This window comes from Pinus tabuliformis, chromosome 1_2, assembly GCF_031772625.1.
Source record: "Pinus tabuliformis cultivar Carrire ecotype Pingquan chromosome 1_2, CPIR1, whole genome shotgun sequence".
Classification (NCBI taxonomy): Eukaryota; Viridiplantae; Streptophyta; class Pinopsida; order Pinales; family Pinaceae; genus Pinus; species Pinus tabuliformis.
In genome coordinates, this window is record NC_142298.1 from 1,059,941,723 (window position 1) to 1,059,950,272 (window position 8,550).

The window sequence follows — 8,550 nt, forward strand, 5'->3', positions numbered from 1 at the left end:
GATAAAAACGCCATCCTTCTTTTATTTATATTTAATGCGCACTCATCCTTTTAATGATGCCAGCTCTTGTGCCACTAAAAATGGCGGCCTTGTAGCATATAAAACTACTCGACTACCCCTTTTCCGGCAAAGAAAAATAAATATCAACCAGGTGTCTCTGTCTTTCATCGGTGGCAGAGCAAATGAATGACCAGCTAATATCTTTGTTTGCCACATCTCCATCCCAGTGTCATTAATCATGGCGACCCTATGGCAATCAACACCTTTATAAAAACCACTTTACATTTGGCATTTTATCACTGCATTGCATAAGAGAAAATTCGAATGCTGATATTGTCAAACAGTTAATGCGCATTCTCCATGCTAGTTCACGGACATAGCAATATATAGCATTCATACGCGCCTTATGATCAAATGCGCAGCCCTCAACCTTTGCTCTTTTTCTCTAAGTGATTCTGAAAACTCTAAATTATGTTTCTGCTGTTGTATGAGAGCATATATCTAATTGCAAATGTGGGCAAAACGTGGGCAACTGAAACAGGATCACTTGATAACAAATTCAGAGACGCTGCCATGCCATATGAAACGAAGTTCTAATTCAAATACTTTATACAATGCTCTAAAGTGTTCACATGCAAAAATATATATTCTCACTGTATCCTAGTTCCGTTGAAAACCGTAGATCCACTTCTGTATCACGCATTCACATTTTTTAATTCCATTGGCAATAGTACGCCTTCGCGTACCATGAGAAGAAAAAGTCGTTGTGTCCAGTGCAATGGCGAAATAAAAGGCATCCCATATGCAACGAACGGTAACCAATGGATTGAATAGACCGCTGTCTGTGGTGCCATGGAAACCTTAAACTATTACTTGCCAAAAGATGTAAATGCAGACTACATATGTGCTAAATTGCAGAATTGTGTCCTTGAAGTGCAGAATGACTAACATGCTGTAGGAATTACACCATCAAATGCCTTGAGAGAATCGACAATCAACCCTAATAGCTCTTCAGATTGCTCTAGCCATTTTGCAAAATCCATAGATCATAGTATCATATGCAACAACACCAGAGCTATATCCTTTAGTCATCATTAGACCTTTAAGCACATCAACCTCATACCCAGCAGTTGCAGTCAGTGTATAATAGACATGCTATGATTCAGGCCTCCACTGAAAACTCAAACAAATCCCCAGTTTCGTAGCACGCTACGAAACCACTCAAACAGGTAGCGCTGCAAAACTGCTAAAAAGAATCTTGGCGCTGCGAAACTGCTAAACAGAAATCAGGCGCTGCGAAAACACCCGGTCTTTAAGCTAGACCAAAAATTTTGACAACAGCATTTTTAGTGATAACAGTGGCTCCACTAGGGATAGTGTGCCCCTGTGGTACACTAAGAACATGCAGCTCCAGTGCCTTATCCATCTTTGACAAACTAAAATTTGCTTGACAAGCATAACTGTAGGAGAAAGAGAACTATATCTACTGAAAAATGCTCAGTTGACCTTGAGCTTATTTGCAATTACCTACCTACCTACCCTAACCATTTCAACTTCTTCAGCTCAATCAATATGAAACTTCCAATGCAGCCAATCATTAGCCTCATCTGATATTTGATTTCTTTGACTGTCCTGGAGTTCAAGGCCAATATGATAGTGTGATGGCCGCTGCCACTGAAACTGACTCTGACTGTATCGGATTTCAAACCCAATGTAATAATGTAAAGACCACTGCCACTGAAATAGTCTCTGATCTTCATATGAAAACTGAAACACTGGAGAGTAAAACTCTTCCATGTAATCAGCTATAGGGTCCCAGAACACATGATCAGCTTGTCCTTCCTTGGAACTTTCCAGCTGTGCAAACTGATCTTCAAACACAGTATTCAGTTCCTCCATCGTGAAAGAGTAAGGAACCAGGATAGTCTTCTTGTGTTCAGCCATAAAAAATTTCTGAGAACAATAATCATGATCAGGGAAATTGTATGCCTGAATTTGTCCTTCTAAACCTTCAATTTCTTTCTCAATATCTTTGGCAATTTCATCAAAAAATTTCATCTTATCCTCTGACTTACAATCAAAGGATTTCAGATATGAGGACAGGGACAAAGAAAAAGATTCATTTGTTTCTTTTTTATTGTGATCATTATTCCATTGTTTAAAACTTTCAACTGAGGGAGAGTCTGCTACCTCCTCTGTCCTATCTGTCCATTCCTCCAAGAACATGAGCCAAAGCTCTTGAAATGATTTAATGGATTCGGCAGGCAAACATTCAACCCATTGTTTGCATTTCCCTTGAAGTGAATCACAAAACAACCTTATGCAAACATCTTCATGTTTAACTCTAAGAAGCTCAGCAAAATGAAAAAAATCTGAGATATGCTCCAACGTTAAACTCAAGTCTTCACCGTTAAATTTTGGACCATTCTTTAGAAAATAAACATCCTTGGGAAAATGGTTTGGGAAACCTTGAATTCCTGAGAAATCTATGCATGCATACCTTGAACAAATAATGACAGCTTCTGGGTCTTTCATAGCTCCAGTGGAATCACCATGAATGTATAAACTTTGAATTCTTCAACAATGGAGTCGCCAAGGTAGTTTTGCAGCCATGAAAATCATTTTGAACTCCTGCTACCTTCAGAAATCCAACCTTCAAATTACAGGAGAGAGTAAGCTTCAGGCTCCCGGCAGACGCACCAAAATGTTATCACAAAACCAGTACTAGGGGCTGCAACCAAGCAAGGCTTCATGTAACTGTTTCAGACCAGACTTTAGACTAGGAATTAGCCTTCCTAATCAGAGAGGGCTCTCTCACAGGCTTTTGATAGAAAATTAATCACAACAACAGAGGGCTAACTCTTCACACATTTATAAAAATATAGCTGGCTGGACATACATCAAATTGGTCTTCATTGGGCTATGGAGTCTCTCACAGTTAATAAACCAAATCACAGTCATCTCATGGAAGCCAAGGCTCTTTGCATCATCAGAGGTTCAAACATAATTTACCTAAATCAAAGCATGCTGAACATACAGGAAGTCAGAGCATTAAAAAATGAATTCTGAGTGATGTTCAAACATGCTTCACCAAAACCCACAGCTTGTCAAGCACACAGGAAGTCAGAGCATATAATATGAATTCTGAGGGTTTGTGCCATAACAAGGTTGTAAAAAGAACATTAAGAAACTAAACCACCATCACATTTGAACAAAAAGATGCATTGAGAATCTTGGGAAGAAAAAACCCTGTTTGCCATTACTGTAACAGTCTTTTCATAAGCTCTAAAAAACTCTGTTTTTGTATCAACAGTCCAACCCCTATTACATTCTAATTTTCACCATATATAGGAATACATTTCTCCCTCTAGAATGAGTTCGAATCTCCTATTAACTACTCCTACATGCCTTAAACTAACTGCATTAATTACATACATGCTAAACTATAACTACATAAAGTCCTAATCAAACTAAAACAATAATTCTTTTCTCCTTGTAGACTTGATGCTTTCTTGAAGGCTTTGACAGCTGTCCTCCTTCAATTAATCTGATATGGCTGAGCTACAGGTGCAATGGATGCTGATTTAGGATGCTTAAGAGCGCTGATGGCTCATTTAATGACCAGAAGGTGTGCTCCTATTATAATGGTCTATGTCTCCCAACCTTCTCCGAAAATGTATCAACATGTTCCCAAATCATTTAACAGCCCCAGGTATAAAGTACTACCATGTTTTTTGAATGTATTGTAGGTGGGATAGACAGATGTCTCTCTTCCACAACTCCTGCTCACCGTATAACGCTAGCTGCTCTGTGCTTTTAAAATCATCACCTACAGCAGTTTCGTAGCGCGCTACGAAACTGCTGTGTAATCATAAAACCACAGTCTTTTAATAATCCCCTGATTAGATAAACCTATCTCCGTTGTCTTCAAGATATTTTCTCTGCTTTCTTTCTTCAGTCTTCCAACTCAATCTGAAACACCTGAACCTTCCTGAAGCACTAAGAAGCTGGTCAAGGCTAAAGCTTTTTAGGACAGGATCAAACATCTTTGGACAAAAGGACTATCCCACCTGATGCATTGCTGGTCAAACTTGCCAAAGAACTGTTGGTTGTGTTGCCATGATTAACCTTAGCCATTGTTGATGTTTTTCCAAACTTTGACCTTCTTTTATCCCCATTCTGAGAATATGAAACCTGACCATTGCCAGCCTTTCCTGTAAATCTTGCTGCCCATGACAAAGGAATGTTTGTGAGCGAAGAAATTGTATCCTCTACAGCATCCTCAACAGTTTCGTCATTTGCAGATAGAAGTTGCTGCACAGTGTTATTTCCCACCAACTTAGACCTGGATTCAAGTTCAAACTCTTGCACAGATGCAGCTCTATCACTCATTTGGTTCACACAATTTTCAATCCTTCCACCTTTGCCACTTGATTCCAAATTAGCAGAAGTTATGCCAACATAAGTTGTTGTAGCAAATGTACCAGAATTTGAAAAATGAAGTGGTTCAGATTTGTTGACAGTAGGTAGGATGCATTTATCAGTGACAGAAAATTTCCTCTTACTAGAAATTAGTGATCCTGTTTCATGTTCAATAGCAATAGAAACCTTAACTTCATGGGAAGTTTCATCCATACTTGCCTCATTGGGAATATAACATTTTTCACCATGGGAAGCATCAAACTTTGTATTCAATTCTTTCAAGTTGTCTCTCTGTGTCACTTAACCATTACTAGCTTGTTTAGATGATACCTCCTTATTCCTCGATGAACACTGAATTCCACTGTCAAATGAACCAGATTGCAAACCATTCTGCTTAAATGTGATTAAGCCTCCTAGAGTGGGAATAATCATTGGCATCTTCAGTGATGTCATTTTGTGTGAATCCTTCAAACCTAATGATGTTTTTATCACCAGCATATGAGTTATATGTGAGATCTAAATGATGAAGCTGAATAAAAAAAAAAAGGTCCCCTGTGCCATCATGTTCTCCAGAAAACAAGGCGGAATTGACAACTCCATCGGATTGCTGAACCTTGATTTACATGCCCAAGCATGGTATCACATTCAATCTTGGCAGTACATGAATTTATATTTGGTGCTTGACCTTGAGGAGAGCTAATGTCATTTGAAGTGGATGCTGCCGTTGACTTAGTTTGTTCATATAGCTCCAGCATTTGATTGCTAACCTCCTCAAGCTGTCGAGGAGTCACATCAAACTCCTCCCACCAAGGCCTCTCTCCATCTGATGGCAGTTTAACCTTCAAAAACTTAGCAGCGAGAAAGATAGTTCCAGCAGCAATATGTTGTGGCTTGAACTGGAAGCAGAGTGTTGTAATCAATCCATCATTCACAAAATTCCATGCTACCTGCGTTAAAGAACTTTTTTTAACTTTAAAAAATCTTGATTGCAGAAACAAGAAATTTGTAGGGATGTTGCACATTAAAATCAACGGCCAGCGTGGCAAGGAGAATCCGCTCCGCCATGACTACCAACTGTTTCTGTTGTTCATAGCACTCTTTTTGTCTAATACGTTCAGCAGCAGTTGGGTCCCTCTTGTGCCGAATTTCATAGGACAGCATTGTCACATCTCGAAGAGCCAAACCAACTTCTTCTACCTTGGTAGCAAGGACCATACAGGCAGTCCCAATAATATATTTGTCATTTGTTCGGTGGGACTGAGGCATATAAAAGCGATGGCAAAATATAATCGCTGTCGCAATAGCTACCTGAGGCAGCTAGAAATGCACGCCAATGTCTTTGATAAAAACGCCATCCTTCTTTTATTTATATTTAATGCGCACTCATCCTTTTAACGATGCCAGCTCTTGTGCCACTAAAAATGGCGGCCTTGTAGCATATAAAACTACTCGACTACCCCTTTTCCGGCAAAGAAAAATAAATATCAACCAGGTGTCTCTGTCTTTCATCGGTGGCAGAGCAAATGAATGACCAGCTAATATCTTTGTTTGCCACATCTCCATCCCGGTGTCATTAATCATGGCGACCCTATGGCAATCAACACCTTTATAAAAACCACTTTACATTTGGCATTTTATCTCTGCAATGCATAAGAGAAAATTCGAATGCTGATATTGTCAAACAGTTAATGCGCATTCTCCATGCTAGTTTACGGACATAGCAATATATAGCATTCATACGCGCCTTATGATCAAATGCGCAGCCCTCAACCTTTGCTCTTTTTCTCTAAGTGATTCTGAAAACTCTAAATTATGTTTCTGTTGTTGTATGAGAGCATATATCTAATTGCAAATGTGGGCAAAACGTGGGCAACTGAAACAGGATCACTTGATAACAAATTCAGAGACGCTGCCATGCCATATGAAACGAAGTTCTAATTCAAATACTTTATACAATGCTCTAAAGTGTTCACATGCAAAAATATATATTCTCACTGTATCCTAGTTCCGTTGAAAACCGTAGATCCACTTCTGTATCACGCATTCACATTTTTTAATTCCATTGGCAATAGTACGCCTTCGCGTACCATGAGAAGAAAAAGCCGTTGTGTCCAGTGCAATGGCGAAATAAAAGGCATCCCATATGCAACGAACGGTAACCAATGGATTGAATAGACCGCTGTCTGTGGTGCCATGGAAACCTTAAACTATTACTTGCCAAAAGATGTAAATGCAGACTACATATGTGCTAAATTGCAGAATTGTGTCCTTGAAGTGCAGAATGACTAACATGCCGTAGGAATTACACCATCAAATGCCTTGAGAGAATCGACAATCAACCCTAATAGCTCTTCAGATTGCTCTAGCCATTTTGCAAAATCCATAGATCATAGTATCATATGCAACAACACCAGAGCTATATACTTTAGTCATCATTAGACCTTTAAGCACATCAACCTCATACCCAGCAGTTGCAGTCAGTGTATAATAGACATGCTATGATTCAGGCCTCCACTGAAAACTCAAACAAATCCCCAGTTTCGTAGCACGCTACGAAACCACTCAAACAGGTAGCGCTGCAAAACTGCTAAAAAGAATCCTGGCGCTGCGAAACTGCTAAACAGAAATCAGGCGCTGCGAAAACACCCGGTCTTTAAGCTAGACCAAAAATTTTGACAACAGCATTTTTAGTGATAACAGAGTGTACGCTGGAAAAGACGTAAGCGGATCGAATCATCCGAGATGGAATTTGAAGCACACCAGAGGTGGTAAGTCATCACGTGATTGGACGGATCCTCTCCAGACTTACCTTCAAACTTGGGTATATCGCTGGGCAACTTATTTGGCATTGGCGGCCAGAACGGAAGATATTGAATTGGATCGTTCGTTCGGCGCGTCAAGTCTGGTAAATCCAAAGTTGCGATAAACGGTAACTGCCGGTTAGGATCTCTAAAACTCTCGGTCACAATACCGGCCCCAGGAGGAGGATATCCAGGATAACTAGGAACAGGAGTTGCATTTGGGATATTATATCCTCCTGGAAAACCAGGATTAACCGGACCGTACTGGGGTTGCTGAGGTTGTTGATAAGTGTACCCAGGATACGGTTGATACTGGTAAACCGGTTGTTGGACAGCTTGCCCAGGTTGATACTGTCCCTGGTACGGAGGTTGAACAAATTGAGGTTGAGTAGTAACAACCGTACTTATACCAGGTTGGCCTACAGGCATCTGGACTGTGGTTTGAATCGTAGATCCAGACAACGGTACAGATGTCTGAGGAGTGGTTACAGAGACAGTAGAAACCGGAGCCGTCGATACTCCAGAAGTAAGTATGGTAGATGTGGCGGTAGTTGTAGCAGCCGTTTGAGATGGAGTACTAGGTGCAATTGGGGGCTGAGTAACTACCGAAGTTACAGAGGTCTGAACACTTGACTGGACAGGTTGCGGTTGCTGGGGTGGACCAGAAACTACAGGTTGTCCCGCTTGAGGTACCGACTGTATACTTGGCTGCAACATCTGTTGACCCTGTGACGGATCCCACACTAACATTCCAAGGTATTGACCCATAACAGGTTGAGGGTACTGAGATCCATAGCCGGATTGAGGATAGGATTGATAACTGTAAGGTGCAGTTCCCATACCTTGACCATATGATTGACCTTGAGGTGGTTGATAACCTTGACCTGAGTATTGACCTTGAGGTTGATAACCTTGAGGTAAATACGGGTATTGGGGTTGACCTTGACCTTGAGGTTGGTATCCTTGAGTTTGATATTGATACTGAGGTTGACCTTGGGGTACATACTGAGGCTGGGGTTGACCTTGAGGTATGTATTGCCCTATAGGAGCGTGCTGACCTTGAGGTTGCCCCCCAGACATGAATGAAGTACCTTGAGGTTGCCCCCCAGGCATTAACGGAGGCTGCCCCCCAGGCGGTAATTGGCCACCTTGAGGTTGGGTAACGGGAACTAAACCTGACATCATGTAAATGTCTCCTACACCCAATGGTACATTACCACTGTTTCCAACTAATAACCCATGATCAACGGGTTGAGGAGACACTCCCGCAAAGGTACCAGAAAGAGATTGATACCTAGTAGGAACAGAAGGACCGCCATGTAAAAAA

The 8,550-nt window shown here is 40.8% G+C and overlaps 1 pseudogene; it reads right to left on the reverse strand.

Moving 5' to 3' along the window:
- Positions 1-4,982: 4,982 nt before the first annotated feature.
- On the reverse strand, positions 4,983-6,806 carry LOC149209793 (cyclin-T1-4 pseudogene; annotated as a pseudogene).
- Between the last annotated feature and the right edge of the window lie 1,744 nt (positions 6,807-8,550).